The following is a 17,136-nucleotide window of genomic DNA, read 5'->3' as shown; positions in this document are numbered from 1 at the left end:
TCCAGGAAGGTCCGGCTATATTTTGGTTCTGTGGTGCTGGGTCTATGCTGACCAGTGACATCAGAGGCTGCATTATAGATAGAGCGCCCTTACAGTGCACCTGTCAAATGTTGCGCAGAGAGTGCTTTATTAGAATGAATGAACTGCCCCAGGGCAGCCGTGAACTCGCGCTGTCCTGGGACAGCCAATACACGTGAAATACAGAGCAAATGTTTAAAACCTGCTCTGTATTTCACTATGCAAGTGTCAACCCATCTGCACTTTTAAGGGGGATTAGAGGTACCCTTGCAGGCACGTGCATTGAAAGACTACACTCACTGCAAGGGGTTGTTTAGGGGGGATTCATAGACCACCCTTCCCTTCCCCTTCCTCCCTCCCAGAGGGCTGCCTTTAAGAGGCGCACTGAAAGTGTGCCACCAGTTTGTGGTGCACTTTGTACCTCTTAAAAGCAAGTGTTAAATGCTAGAGTTTGAGTGTCCGAAGGGCAGCTTTTATGACGTATTAGTTGAAAACAGCCACTGTACATTTCATTTGTTTTGAAGCAAAGCTTTTGCATCTTTGACATATTCCCAAACGTTATCTTCCCCAATCGAGTTGTCATTCCATGACATTTCAGTGAAATTTGAATTAAAAAAAACATTGTTACGACCTGTGAGGTAATGAACGAGATTCTACCTCGCTCAGTTACGTAGCAGCGCAGACCATGATCACGGGGGAATCTCATGTTCGCCGTCGATGGGTTTTATTTGTGGAGTTGTGAACCCTGTGAAAAATAGGAGTTTTATGATTGGCTCTGGCTCCAGAGATTGAAGGCACTGTATCTTCATGTTTTTATCCTTTTTACTGCTTCTGAGAAAGTTCATTTCTTTTCCCCTCTCTGTCAGCTGTAAACTTGTCCTTCTTGCCTTGCCTGAGCTATGGCCACTCTCTCTCCATCTCAGCCCACTTTCCATCCCACAGCACCATTTCCAGCTGTGCGCTTGCTGCTGCCTGACACTTTTCAATGAGCAGATGTCCTGTACTGATAACTGACTCTTACCCAAGTTGTCTTAGAAACTTTCATTATTTTGTTTAAGTCCCTCAGAATTTTCTCTTCCCGCGTAGGTTTTTAGACGCCTCTGATAAGGTGCCTTTATAATCCTGTTTTACTTAATCTGTAACAATTGTTGCTGCTGCTGCCAATAGACCAGTGGTAGGATTCTAGATAAAGATAGAAACTCCACAATCACACCCAAGCACTATTCTTGTATTTGACTAAAATCACATCTAATATACCAATACTTTTGCCTCTGTCGTTTGGAGTATTTTATTTTTACTGATGAGATGCATTATTCTTCTCGTACTTTCAAGGGTATCCAAGCATCACATTCCGATGTTAGAGTAGTCCACACTTGCAGTGTAGTATAATGGTTGCAAGAGATGCTCAAGTAACTGCCCAGCAGATGTCTGACCCGGAGCCCCACTGTACCTCTACACACGAAGCAGTCATCTCACGGGCATGCCTATCCTGACCAACAGCCCGAAGGTTGCCCTGTGGCAGGGGACACCCAAAGGAAGTTACCATCCGTTGGGTGAGCGTAGTCATAGAAGTGTTTAGATCCTGCCAGACGGCCCCAAATACACAGAAAGATCATCTCTGCTGACCTATTTGTAACTCCAATCCAGGAATAAACCACCTGCTCCTGTGAAACTGGGCTCAGTAAAACCTCTTTGAAGGTAGGCTGATGCTCCAAGAGAAGACTTTGACAATAAAAGATGAATGTGACATTTGTTCAATACTGCCCTTTAATGCACTAAAATAAAGCATCTTACATGAAATAACTCAACAAATGCTCAAATATGTGATTAATGACATCGCCACAAAGCAAGGCCTCTTTAATGAATATGATTAAGAGATATCTAGGTCAGATAGACTCAAAACACAACTTCTAGTGAGCCAGAAGAACTCCACCAACACATTGGCATTTACAATGCCATTAGCTCAAACTCAAATAAATCCGAGCCCGATTGCATTTCTAATGCTTGTTTAATCCTGGTGGTAGCTGCCTTCCTGGGGGGTTATTTGGTTCGGTGGGCGGACAGGTCCTAGTGCTGGGGTTGCTTTAGACTTTTCACAATGTTTTCCCCTTAATTGCTGCAAAGGGATAACGATCGTAGCTTCGCTTATTGTTTTTATTGTGTCGCCTTCGACACCCACTCGATTATCTTACATTTAATATCCTGTTTTCAAGGAGTGATGGAAGAGTCAATAATGTCGATATATAGGATTGATTATTGTTGTGTATTGCAAAATCACACGCCATTTTAGCCCGAGCTCTGGCTTCACCGTCTGGACTCTCCGTTCACTGCTCACCATTTATTTGTTTGAGAATTATCCATTCCGTGATGTAAGGCGTCTGCCACTGTATCTTTTATTTTTTTAATTTTCAATAATAAAAAGAAATTAAAAAAAAAAATTTTTTTAAAAGAAAGGGCTACTGGTTTCCGGTCAAGGCGGACCCAGCAGTTTCCTTTGGTAAGAAATAGTGTTTGGCTTTGGTGACCAATCTGCACTGTGATGACTCTCTCAGGTCCGACAGACTCAGGTACAACTTAAGAGTGTCAAGAAGAGGTCTTCTTGGCTGCACGTTAGTGGTGATTCGATAAAAGCGGCTACTAACAAGCCAGAACCGGCTACTTCAGCTTTTATGTCCTTGGTGCTGGATCAAGGAGTAAGCAGACTCATGGATTTCACCTTCACTGGGGCTCTGAAGCGACTTTTATACAAGCCAGACACCACAATCACATTTGTCACTTTGTTAGCACAAGGAACAGCAAGTGCAGACCAGAGGTTGGTGCAACCTCTCATGCCAGATCCAGGGGTGAGCAGGGTAGTCCTCCTTTGGTCCTCTCTCCAGTCCAGATGTGATCCGAGGTTCAGGGTAGCAAGGGTGTCCTGTTTATGCCCTGAAAGTATTCTGGGGGGGATGAAGCGGTAACTAGCCAATAGGCTAACAGGTTCCATCCCGCTTTATGGCGATTTCCAGCTATGAGTAGTTGTCACGTTTTAGGTGTTTAGTGATGGACTACGTCTCCCAGAATGCCTGCTGTGTAGTCCTTCCTCTTTCTTTCCCTATCCGCTATGCTCCTGCTTTCTATATCTATCCCTCTCAGTAAGCCCTCGGTGCTTGTCACCTGTGGTGTTGCCCTTCTCTAGTGCCTTATCGGATTTGGAACCTTGCAAATCAGAGTGCTGTTCCACTCTGCCTCGGATTTAATCTCTTCATCTGGAGCCGCGCTGTGAGAGCCGACGGAGAAGCTCTCTGGTACAGCGTTCGCGATGCTTATTGACCCTTGACCCCATCTGGAGCCGAGTTGGAAGAGCAGAGAGTTGAGCTCTCTGCGAAGGGGAAGGAACGGACTTGAACTTTACATTGGATTGTATAAACATACAGAAATACCGGACACATGCTAGCAGAGCTTTGTTTCTTGGCAATTATTTTGGGAATCAACATTTTGCTGCACGTTTTGGCTTACCTCATCTGGTGAGAGGCTCGGATTTATGCCTAGTGAATCGCTACAGAAGCAAGAAGTATTGACTCCAAGCGATATTCTGGGATTTTGAGACCCGTGCAGCTGAGCAGAAAGAGACTGCATTCATGAAGCTAAGTAGATTTTCACTCATATGACATTTCACCATTATAGCTAAACAACTTTTAGCTTTCCAGAACCGTGGTTCTTGAATAGCTCCTGTTTCTTTTGCATTTACTTTATTTTTACCTTTTTGTGCCCTTTTCTACTGGAATGCTTGTGGCAGCTTTACTAAGTAAGTGATTACACACACATATGTATATATAACCAGTATTGTAGTCAGGGGGGGGAGTACATTTATGTGTGTTTGTTGTGTCTCTCTGCAGAAATCAGAACACAGATCTAACGTATGGTGTCTCTCCTGTCGCCACGCTCTGTAGATGGTTTCTGGCTGCCAGTCCTTTATTTTTTATTTCTCCACTTTTCCCCTTCCCTGGGGGAGGTCCTCATAGGGAGTATTCATGTCTATGACTCCCTTGAGGCGCCGTTCCTAGGGAGGAGAGAAATTAGCAACTACATCGCTCCTGCTGTACCTGATGCTCAAGGTTAGTCAATCTGCCTTACTTTGTGACAGAGTGACAAGCCCACGTACTAATACGGCCTGAGCGATGGATACCAATACTGTCCTGACATCTGTGTTAGACGCTCTTACAGCTTTAAGGGTGGAAGTAGACGCAGTCAGAGGGGAGAATCACGAAATGAAGAATGAAATGAGTACCCTTAGGCTTGAGGTTGCTGGGATAGCTCGGTCCAGTCCCACCAGTTCTAGAGGAGCCCATTATATCAGGGAAGCTACATTACCACCCCCAGTGCAGACCCATTCTCCCTTAACTCCAGGAGTGCAAAGTCCCTCCACCATTCAGGTTATTCAACCAGTGCAATTACCATTGGCTCCACCAGAAAGGTTCTTAGGGGATCCTAAGAAATTTGGTACATTTCTGGGACAGTGCAAGCTGCACTTCATGTGCAAACCCACTGTCTTTCCCGATGATCATTCTAAGACGGCATTTATGTTATCATATTTAGGAGGTAACGCAGCAAGTTGGTCATTCCCCCTGATCGATAGAAATGATCCGGTACTAACTAATTTTGACAAGTTTTGTGAGGAAATGCGCAAATTATTTGACCGCAAGGCTCACATGCTTTCCCTAGATAGGGAACTTATCACGCTCAAACAGGGATCACAAGACCTTTTGTCCTACATAACTAATTTCAACCGTCTTGTTGTTGAAACTGATTGGCCATCCGAAAAGAGAGTCTCCTTGTTCTACCAAGGATTGAGAGGAGAGTTAAAGGACGTTCTGGCCCAGGTGGTGAATATGCCTTCTTCTTGTGAAGAGCTAATAGAGCTTACAGTACAGTTGGATCACAGACTGCAGGAACGCAAAGGCGACAAACATCGATATGAGATGCGGTTTCCGATATCTACACTGAGAGCTGTGTTGGAGGGTGCCTCATCGTCTGACACTACTGAACCTATGCAGATCGGAGGAGTAAGGGGTCCTTTAAGTCCTGAGGAACGAACCCGAAGACGCAATCAGAAACTCTGCATGTACTGCGGGAAGTCGGGGCATTTCATCAAAGACTGCAAATCGAAAACCAAAAATGCACGAAACATTCCAGCAGTTGATTATTCCTCTAGTGCTTCGGGAAACGAGAATGCTCAAACAAGCCAGAGACCCCTTGTTTGAGCCAAAACGTGGAGAAAGAGGTCTATCACGCAGTAGCAAACACGATGCAACCGTCTGTGCCCCATATGAACTTGTGTGTCACCATAAATTGGCCAGGAGAAACACCCGTGATGGTACACGCAATGCTGGATTCCGGAGCTACGGGCAATTTCATAGACCTACAATACGCTAAAAGACTGGGAGTTCCGTGCATTCAGAAGGAAACGCCTGAAGCCGTGAAAGAAGTAGATGGTTCAGACCTGACATCGGGGCCGGTATGTTATCATACCCGCCAATTGGTCATGCAAGTAGGACAAAACCATTACGAGCACATTACCTTTGATTTAATCGATGCTCCTCAGTTTAAGCTGATCTTGGGGATGCCGTGGTTAACGCAACACGATCCTGTTGTTAAATGGGCAGCTCGTACGATCACGCTCAGCTCGGACTACTGTGCTGATCATTGTACCCTTCAATGCATACATGAGGAAATCCGGATGGAAACCCCTGCAAGCACTCTAGCAAGCGGAGTGAGAACATTGAGTGTCAACGCTGTCACTACTTTACCAGAGGTCTATAGAAGGTACCAGGATGTCTTCAGTGAGAAAGAAGCCAGCAAGGTACCCCCACATAGGGAATACGACTGTGTAATCGAGTTGGAACCAGGAGCTAGTATTCCCTGTAGCAGGATTTACGCCCTTACTGAGGCAGAGAACACCTATCTTCAACAATATCTTAAGAAGCTATTGGAATCAGGATTCATACGTCCCTCTACATCCCCTGCATCGTCTCCTTTGTTTTTCATCCCTAAGAAGGAGGGAGGATTGCGCACATGCATCGACTATAGAGCCATCAATAGGGTAACCAGAAAGAACAGGTACCCTCTCCCTCTGATACCGGTCCTGTTAGATCAGTTGAAAGACGCAAGGATGTACACCAAGCTTGACCTGCGGGTGCGTATCATCTGGTGAGAGTTCGCCGTGGAGACGAGTGGAAGACAGCTTTCCGCACCAAATACGGGCTTTATGAGTACCAGGTCATGCCCTTTGGCCTGTGCAACGCCCCTGCGGCATTTCAGTTCTTTATGGATGAGGTGTTGAGGGGCTTGCTGGACGTCTCATGCATCGTCTATATCGACGACATTTTGATTTACTCTCCTACTCCAGAAGACCATGTGAAGCACGTGATGGAAGTACTGGAACGGCTGCAGCAACATGAACTATATGCCAAACTGGAGAAATGCTTGTTCCACACTACCGAAGTGGAGTTTCTGGGATACGTTATTGGCCCGAATGGTTTACGGATGGACCATAAGAAAACACAAGCAATCATTCAGTGGGAATCTCCCTGCAGTGTGAAAGCTTTGCAGAGCTTTCTAGGCTTTGCAAACTTTTACCGACGATTCATCCAAGACTTCTCCAGGATTATACAGCCCTTGACCCATCTATTGAAGAAAGGAGCGGTTTCAAGTGGACTGACCCCCCGAACATGCCTTCCAAGCCTTGAAGAACCGCTTCATCACTGCGCCCATCTTACGGCATCCTGATGCCAATCAACCCTTCGTGATGGAGACAGATGCCTCTCATTATGCCATAGGAGGAATATTATCGCAAAGGAACCCCGAATCAGGCCAACTCCATCCCGTGGCATACTTTTCCAGGAAATGGTCTTCCAGTGAAATTAACTATAGTATCACGGACAAAGAGTTGCTGGCCATAAAGAGAGCATGTGAGGAATGGCGACACCATCTCCTGGGGGCTAGACACACTGTTGAAATATTCACGGATCACCGTAATCTTCTCTTTTTGAAAAGTGAAAAGGCCTTAACCCCACGCCAGTTGCGGTGGTCTTTATTCTTCTCAGATTTTGACTTTGTAATTAAATACCGTCCAGGCCCACAAAACGGCAAAGCCGATGCCCTCTCAAGACCGGAATCAGTATTGAGGGATCAAGTAACAGAACTCGAAGACCCTCCCATCATTTTACAAAAGGCTTCTTTCATTCCATCTGCGTCAGCGATCACATGTTCCTCTGAATTTCTGAAGCAAGTTGAAGAAGAAAACGAACACGTGGACGCACAATCCTGGATAGCCAAAGAACAGCTACTGAGAACATTGAGAGACAAGTTACTCTTTAGGGAGAAGCAACTGTACTTACCTGAGACAGGACTACAGATGCAAGTCCTACAATGGACTCATGATTCTTCCTTGAGTGGACATATGGGAGCACAAAAAACGTTCCAGACCACTTCCAGATACTTTTGGTGGGAGACGATGCGGAAGGACATCGAAGAGTACATTGCCAGATGCCCCATATGTACTCAAGCTAAGGCACAGCACCAACGAAGCAGCGGATTACTCCGTCCCATACCGGTACCTCCTGCACCATGGCATACGGTATCCATGGATTTTATTGTGGAAATGCCTCTCAGTTTCGGCAACAACACTATCCTAGTGGTGATAGACCATCTAACTAAAATGGGTCACTTTATTGCATTGACTAAGTTGCCCACATCAGGAGAATTGCCATAGTCTTTTTGCAAAACGTGGTACGGTTGCACGGTGTTCCCTCTGTTCTCATTACGGATAGAGGAACACAGTTCACTTCCAAGTTTTGGAGGGCTCTGTGCGACATCATGAAAATCGATGCTCGTTTGTCAACAGGCTATCATCCACAGACAGACGGCAAAACAGAAAGACTGAATCAAACGTTGGAGCAGAATTTGAGGTGTTTTACCCTCCAGCAGGATGAGGAGTGGAGAACGTTGTTGTGGATGGCGGAATTCGCCTACAATAACACTACTCATTCTTCTTTGGGTTGTTCGCCCTTCTTTTGCCTTAACGGGTATCACCCCAATTCACTGCCTTTTGAACAATCAAGTCTTTCCTCCCATCCTACCATCCAACAACACCATGCTCACCTTCTCTCTGTTTTGCAGGATGCCAAAGAGCATCTGGCGGCAGCCAGAAACCGCGTCAAAATACAGGCTGACAGAAGGAGAACTCCTGAGGCAAGATGGCCGCGGGTGGATTGTGTTGAGAGGTCGCATTAACTCCTCTCTCCTCTCTCCCATCGTCAACATCGCCAACATCATGATCAGAGCCAGATTCTGCATGGACTGAGCGATAACCCCTGATGGCCCCTGAACTTTGGCGGCAATCCCGACTTGCACTATTTGTTGGAGCTGCTTTGAAAATTCGCCTAGTAGCAGAATTTTTCTGGTTGAAGACGAAGCTACGAGAGCTGATGAATACCATCAGCTCCAAAAGATCAGCACAGACACAGCGGCAGTCACAGCCGCAGACACAGACACAGCCGGCTAAAATGCCCTCACGCGCGGCGAAGAACGAAAGGAAGGACAAAGACAAAAGTAAAGACCAGCCGTAGCCGGACTCAGTAAAAAAGGTATCTACACAAGAGGCTATGCTGCCAGCAAAAAACCCAGGCGCTGTACGAAAAGTAGCGGCCCCGCAGCAGAGAACGAGGACGGAGCAGCGGGGAAAGTCTAGCGCGATACCCGACAACAGTGTGAACAGCCCTGATATGCTCTCAAGGAATACAGGAAAAGTAAAAGAAACACCTTTTAGGCAGCCTACCTCGAAGGAGGTCTTCACTGCTCGATCGACAGCGCAAAGTATCAGTCTCAGTGGCAGTAACTCGGGAGGGCCGAGTAATGGTGGAGCCGGCCTCGAGGACGCCGCTGATGCACCGAAAGCGATGCTGGTGGTTGCTAAGCAACAGCCCGAGCAGAGCATTGGGAGCGAAGAGATTACCGATTCTGGGACACAGGCTGTAGGCATGGCTCGGGATCCAGAGCAGAAAGAAGCAGCTCCTGAATCTATCTCGGAGGGCGCAGCAGCGGCACATGCAGAGACAGAGACAGAGACTATACACAAGGGTGAGATTGGAACTGGAAGCGCTGATATGATGAGCGCTATTATCTCACTTGAGAAGGAATTAGCTGTTGCAAATAACGCCAAGTCCACATGGGGGAGCTCAGTTAGCCTGGTGAATAATGATCTGTTTACTGGAGGAGGCACAAGGGCCCAGGAGCTGATGAGAGTGGGAGATGTCACGTCAGTGGAAGGGGAGCACTTTTACTCCGTGAACGAGGATTCTGATTCAGTAATGCCTACTGAAGAGTCATCTGAGGAACAGGGTGACGATGATGAGGGCGAGATCACTGGCCTTAGCTCCAACTCCTCAGACATGGATATGGGCAAAGAAACTACGCAGAAGAAAAGACAGGGTAAATCTAGTAAAGGAGTGAAAGGCTCCCCTGCGGGTCCAGATAAAAGACTCCTCTGGGACTATTCAGCAACCTCGCAGACCTATCAGGAAGAGGATATAGCTAGTCCCTCTATGCATAGTGCCCCATTTGATCTTGTATTTAATATGTTGAAGCAAATACAGACCGAGGCCAGAGCAGTAAGTCGGAAAGCAAGACAGGATGCTAAAAAAATTCAATTGGCGCTGAAAAAAACAAATAAACTCTATGATGATTTGGTAGGGAGGGTGACAGAGGTGGAAGAGAGAACTGGCAAATTAGAAGATGACCGTGGGAGCTGGCAATCTTTTAAGTCAACGCAGGAAAAGCTATCAGAAGACTTCCAGTGGAAGATGGAAGATTTCGAAAATCGCCAAAGGCGCAACAATGTTAGACTCTTGGGCGTGGCAGAAGGGCTGGAGGGCCAAGACACTAGGCGTTTTGTGATAAACCTACTGAAGGGGGCATTTCCTGAGTCCGAGTTGCAGTGGGACAGGGAAATTCAGAGGGCGCACAGGTTTCCTTTTAAACAGAAAAAGGTGTATGGCGCAGAAGGAGGTGGCCAGGCTCCCCTTCCTAGAGCTATCCTAGTTTATATTGGGAACTTTTTGCTGCGGCAAGAAATTATTGATAAGGCTAGACCCGACAGTAAAAGAACATTTGAGGGCTCCACTTTTTTTGCCAGACCAGACTTTTGCCATGTGACAGTCGAGAGAAGGTGGAGGTTGAGGCAGCTGATTACGCAGTTTCAGGCTCTGGGATCAGAGGCTTACCTGCTTTTTCCTGCTAAATTGAAAGTGGTTACAAAAGGGGGAGTCAGAATGTTCCTCTCAGAAATTAAGGCACAGCAATACTTGGAAGAGTTAAAGAGGGATAAGGAATAATTGACATAAGTATGTATCGGTCTGTGTAGCGTAGGGATAGCAACAGGGCTCATATGGGTGCTAAAAGGGTTTTTACTAGGTTTTATTGGTGGAGGGGTGAACGGTGAGAGATGATGGGAGGGGGGTGCGACTGTCACAATTCAGAAACGGCCATACATAGGTCATTCATGACCTATTTGCCTGTAAAGGGGGGGGAGGGACAGAGGGGGTGGGCAAGCTAGGGGAGGGGTAGGGGGGTGGGGGCTAATAAACATGGTTAAAATTGTTGTTTTTTCAATTGCAATAACACACATTTTCATTAAAGTTCAGTCACAGTATAAACAGCTTAGACTATACGCGAAAAAGGTAGAATATGTTTATATTTTCTATAACTTCTACTATGAAGGAAGGTTAATAATAAGAAGGATATCTGATATGCTTTAATGTCTTGTAAAATTGCTTCACTCAATATATGTGGACTTAACGATCCTATTAAGAGACTGAAAGTTGCAGGATTATTGAGAACTCTCCATTTAGATCTGGTGTGCCTCCAGGAGACCCATATCGAAACCGCACAGGTGCATCTTCTGGATCAGTTGGGGCTCAAGGTATTAGCAGCTAGCAAACAAGGAACTAGGACCAGAGGGGTGGCAATTCTGGGGAGAAATAGAGATGTGGTGGTCCATAGAAAAAAGGAGGATCTCTGGGGTAGGTGGGCCATTGTGGAAATTTGTTACAAAGGGGTGAAATTTACATTAGTCACAATTTATGGGTTTACTGATGACGACCCAGATGTATGGCAGTTTATGGATACTGAACTTGCCCTCTGGCCTGAGCCCATTGTATGCTGCGGGGATTTTAATATTCACGCCCCAGAAAGCTCATTTATGGTACCGGGGGGTAGATATATGGGGAGGAAGAAAAAGACACACAGGGCGTTAGCCGACATGGTACAACACAATTCTTTAGCTGATCCTTGGAGGGAGCAACATCCTCATTTGGATAGCAGCACTTTTTATTCGGCCCCTCACAAAATCTTGGTCAGACTGGATTATTTTTTAGTCTCTAATACATTAATCACTGGGGTGCAAGTGGAAAAACATCCTAGGATTGTCTCAGATCACAGTCCTTTGGTGTTAACATTTAAGATGCCTATAGCTGAAACTAGTAAAACACGGTGGACTTTTGAACGTATCCTCCTAAAGGATGGGGCATATCAGAAACATATGGAAGCCTGGATAAAATTTTATTGGGACATAAATAGAGGCTCAGCATCTCCAGGGGTGGTTTGGGACTGCTTTAAAGCTGGCATAAGAGGAGAGACAATGAGCTATGTACTAGCTAAGCGAAAGAGGGAAAGAACTAGAACGGAAGAAATCCGACAAAGGTTGGCTGTAGAGGAAGAGATATTGGCTGTAGCTATAAGTCAGAATATCGCAGTGGAATCAATCTTACTTAAAATCGTAGCCCTCAAAGGACAGGCCATAGAAGGTTTCAGTAGGAAAACGGCAGAGAACTATATGGCCAAAAAACAGGAGGTGTATGAACTAAGTGAGAGGGTTGGACACGTCTTAGCGGTTCGAACTAGGCAGCGTACTGCTGCAGCTGATATAAAAGAGATTAATGATCCACAGGGGGTGTCTGTTACAGATCCAGATTTGATAAGGGAAGTTTTTAGGAAATGTTATGATGATTTATACTCCCTGGATGAAACAATAAGTCAGAATCAGATAGACAGCTATCTCTGTGATATTCCTCCCCCCGTCTATCACCGGAAGAAAAGGAGAGGTTAGATGTCCCTCTCTGTCTGCAGGAGTTGACTTGGGCTTTGGGGAGTCTCCCCTCAGGGAAAGCAGCCGGGCCTGATCAAATTCCGATTGAATTTTATAAAGTATTCCAAAATGTTCTCCTGGCTGATATGTTTGAAATTATGGATTATACACAACGGGGAGGGATACCTCCTGAGTCCTGGGGCGGGGCAGATATTATTGTTATTGCAAAAAAAGGTAAACCTACAACACTTCCCGGCTCATATAGACCTATTACTCTTATGAACGCAGATGTCAAAGTTTACTCCAAGATTCTAGCAAAAAGACTAGCTGGGAGCATCGACCATCTGGTAAGCACATCACAGCATGGCTTTATACCTGGGAAGGGCACGACCCAGCATGTTAGAATGGTGATTACGATGTTCGATGCTGCTGGGGGTCTAGGCTACCCTATCGCGGCACTATTTTTAGATGCCGAGAAGGCCTTTGATAGGGTCGCCTGGAAATTCTTATGGGCAGTACTGAGGTGGAGTGGTATTGGAGAAGGGTTTTTAAAAGCCATACAAGTTCTGTATAATAATCCTACTGCAAGCATCAGAGTAAACAAAGGGCATTCAAATGTAATAAAAATCTTAAGGGGGACAAGGCAAGGGTGCCCCGCATCCCCACTGCTGTTTGCATTATATTTGGAGCCATTTTTACGAAAATTAGAAGGAAACGGAGGGATTCCACCAATGACATTGAATGAATCTACAGTTAAATCGCTAGCCTACGCAGACGATGTGGCTATATTAACCCCAAATCCAGATATTGCTATCAGGGGGGTGGAAATGGAAGCCCAGAGATTTGGTCAAGCCTCAGGATACAGGTTAAACAAATCCAAGACGCAAATTGTTATAAATCAATTCACGAGGTGTGCCGATAATAGGGTGGTTAGATCAGCAACATATTTGGGGATCATAATCACCGCGAATTTGGACACGGTGGTGGAGGTAAACACGGCTCCTATATTGGCCAAAGTTAAGAAGGATTTGGAGAGGTTGAATAATCTGCATTTTTCCTTGGTCGGTTGTACAAATGTGCTAAAAATGTTGATCCTACCGAAGTTTCTTTATTTATTTCGCCCAATCCCCCTTCTGTTTAATGCTAAATGGTTTAACACATTGGAAGGCACTTTAAATAGGTTTTTGTGGGCTCATGGGGAAAAACTCGGAGGGCCTATATTTTTATGTCGTTGCCTAGAGAAAGAGGGGTTTGGGGAGCGCCAGATTTTAGGCTATATTATTTGGCGGCGGCACTACAATATATGCAGGGATTGATTGGAGGGGGTGGTCAGCTACAGAAAGTAACAAATATGTCAACAGAAATATATGCAGTAGTGTTAGGACAGGAGGCAGAAAACTGTTTCTTATATCATACTGACCTAGGATATCTGAGACGAAAAAAATCAAAGACCGTAAATGCCGCCCTCAAAATTTGGAATATCTTTTTGAAGAAGTCAGGTATGGGCAGATATAATAGATATATTAAAATTTGCAACAATAAATCATTTCCCCCTGAAATATTCTCTGACTCGGTAATGGTTGCCTGGGAGGATAAAGGAATCAGACAGATAGGGGACTTAAGGAATCAGGAGGGAATAGTACAATTTGAGTACCTTGTAAGGAAATATAGCATAGATAGAAGAGATTTCTTCAAGTTTCTACAAGTCAGGAGTTTTCTGGGTAATAAACAGGGGGGCCCAGCAGGATATAATGGTAATGATCTTATGGAGAATATAGTTGGTGGTGGTGAATTAACTATTAGGTCAGGATATGCTTTCTTGGTGAGGGGCAAACCGGATGATATGGCTAAGTATAGCAACAAATGGATGGAGAAAATAGGTGTGGATCCTGAAGCCTTCAAGGCATCACTGGATCTGGGTCGCACTACTCTGTGCTCAGCTCCACTACAATCTCAGCATTACAAAACTTTATATTCGCTGTACCACACACCAGCTAGAATTGCTAAGTGGGGGGGCTCTGAGGGGACCACGTGTCCTAGGTGTAATTCACCTAATGCTGATATCGTACATATGTTTGCTATCTGTCCTCAGTTGCACACTTTAACTAAAGATATTGAGGGCTTTCTGGATATGTCATTAGGGATACAGATAACTTTAACCCCCTACTTGGATTTTGCTGGGAATCGGTCCAGAAGGGAGTAATCTTGGGCAGGCCGACTCCTTCATGTTTATGGCTATGGCAGTTTTTAGATTAATGATAGCAAGGGCCTGGTTGGACAAGACTCCTCCGGTGATGCAAGTCTGGTTGGCGAACTTAATAGCTGCGCATAACCTGGAGAAACCTATATATGCCAGAAAGGGAAGGATCAGGAGAGCACGAGGAGATAGAATCTGGGAACCCTTAGCTCGTTGGAGGGATGGGATAGGGTAATTTCTTTAGGATTGTTACTCAGTATTACATACGATTTTGAATCATAACAGAGGGACCTTTGATTCATGTAAAGTATTATGATACGGTTTTTTTATTTTTTATTTTTAATTTTTTTAGGTTTTTTTATTTTCTGCTTTATTTGGCTCTTGTTTTGCCTTCTGATGACAAATTACCTATGTTCATGTTTATGTATATTATTAATGTCATAATATTATAAGACTACCTTGAAAAAAAGAAAAAAAAAAAAAAAAGAAGGAGAACTCCTGAGCCGGCATACTCAGTGGGTGATAAGGTATGGTTGAGTACCAGACACCTGAGATTTAAGGGGAATACACGTTTACAACCGAAGTTCGTTGGTCCTTATCCCATAGTTGCGGTGGTTAATCCTGTAGCCATGAAGTTGAGACTTCCTACGTCGTGGCACATCCACCCTGTGTTCCACGTGTCCCTCTTGAAACCATATGTTAAGGGTACCAGGGCTGCAGTGAAGCCTCATCCTGTGGAGATTGAGGGGGATGTTGAGTATGAGGTGAAGGCTGTGCTTGATTCCAGGAGAGTGAGGGGTGTCTTGCAGTATCTAATCGACTGGAAGGGGTATGGGCCAGAGGAATGCTCTTGGGAACCGCTCGCTAATCTACACTGTCCTGGGCTTTTGAGGCGTTTCCACTCCTTGTACCCTTCTAAACCTGGTGGACCGCCGAGACGTCGGTCGTTGAGAGGGGGTTCTGTCACGTTTTAGGTGTTTAGTGATGGACTACGTCTCCCAGAATGCCTGCTGTGTAGTCCTTCTCTTTCTTTCCCTATCTGCTATGCTCCTCCTTTCTATATCTATCCCTCTCAGTAAGCCCTCGGTGCTTGTCACCTGTGGTGTTGCCCTTCTCTAGTGCCTTATCGGATTTGGAACCTTGCAAATCAGAGTGCTGTTCCACTCTGCCTCGGATTTAATCTCTTCATCTGGAGCCGCGCTGTGAGAGCCGAGGGAGAAGCTCTCTGGTACAGCGTTCGTGATGCTTATTGACCCTTGACCCCATCTGAGGCCGAGTTGGAAGAGCAGAGAGTTGAGCTCTCTGCGAAGGGGAAGGAACGGACTTGAACTTGACATTAGATTGTATAAACATACAGAAATACCGGACACAAGTTAGCAGAGCTTTGTTTCTTGGCAATTATTTTGGGAATCAACATTTTGCTGCACGTTTTGGCTTACCTCATCTGGTGAGAGGCTCGGATTTATGCCTAGTGAATCGCTACAGAAGCAAGAAGTATTGACTCCAAGCAATATTCTGGGATTTCGAGACCCGTGCAGCTGAGCAGAAAGAGACTGCATTCATGAAGCTAAGTAGCTTTTCACTCATATGACATTTCACCATTATAGCTAAACAACTTTTAGCTTTCCAGAACTGTGGTTCTTGAATAGCTCCTGTTTCTTTTGCATTTACTTTATTTTTACCTTTTTGTGCCCTTTTCTACGGAATGCTTGTGGCAGCTTTACTAAGTAAGTGATTACACACACATATGTATATATAACCAGAATTGTAGTCAGGGGGGGGGAGTACATTTATGTGTGTTTCTTGTGTCTCTCTGCAGAAATCAGAACACAGATCTAACGTATGGTGTCTCTCCTGTCGCCGCGCTCTGTAGATGGTTTCTGGCTGCCCGTCCTTTATGTTTTATTTCTCCACTTTTCCCCTTCCCTGGGGGAGGTCCTCATAGGGAGTATTCGTGTCTATGACTCCCTTGAGGCGCCGTTCCTAGGGAGGAGAGAAATTAGCAACTACATCGCTCCTGCTGTACCTGATGCTCAAGGTTAGTCAATCTGCCTTACTTTGTGACAGTAGTATCTTAGCTATCCCAGAGTGAACTATTCTGCCCACTCCCAGGAAAACTGAGCCCCTCCTTCAGTATGGGAAGCTTGGCAGTCCACCTTAGAGGTGTGGCTACCTGTGGCCTACACGTTCAGGGAAAAAAAACTGTTTGATAACTGGTTTCCCCTCTCTGTTGCCATCATTAGCCTGTCTACCTGAACAAAGGGGCAGCCTCTCTCGAGTATGGTTGCATTTATCCATCAATGGTGGCCCCTCCTTTGAAACCTGCCTTTTAGGTCAACACTCTGTGCGCTTACCTGTAAACGGAGAGTAACACCTCCCTCTGTGGCAGACCTCTATTGTTCTGCGTCAGGGAGTCATTCACACAACTCCCTACAAGGGCAGAAGGCTGTCTGGTGACCAACAGCTGTGAATGGCCACCAGAGAAACTGAGCAACAGGGAGGCAACTTCCTAAAAGTTGTTTTTCCTTAAAAGTTACATTAAATTCGACTTTGGCATCAGGTAGGGTTTATGCCAACGTTAATTTGACACCCGGAAGTTCCAATTTTAGCAGTCCCATTCAGATGTTAGCAGGGCTGAGATGTCAGCCTGTAACTCTGCACTGGCCAATGGGTCTACTGACCCTTCCCAAGTAAAATATAACAGTTTGGAGTTTTTACTGTCATAATAAACTGCATGTCCTCCTTAACAATATATAGCTCCCTACCTTAAGGCTCAATTGGCTTTCCTTAGGGGAGA

General features: G+C 45.4%; 1 protein-coding gene across 4 annotated transcripts in view; it reads right to left on the bottom strand.

Moving 5' to 3' along the window:
• Nucleotides 1–17,136, bottom strand: part of CMC2 (C-X9-C motif containing 2) — a 105,804-nt gene that overhangs the window by 9,009 nt on the left and 79,659 nt on the right. The gene's annotated exons all lie outside the window — the stretch shown is intronic.

This window comes from Lissotriton helveticus, chromosome 12 (genome assembly GCF_964261635.1).
Source record: "Lissotriton helveticus chromosome 12, aLisHel1.1, whole genome shotgun sequence".
Taxonomy (NCBI): Eukaryota; Metazoa; Chordata; class Amphibia; order Caudata; family Salamandridae; genus Lissotriton; species Lissotriton helveticus.
This window is presented reverse-complemented; position numbering and strand designations above follow the sequence as displayed.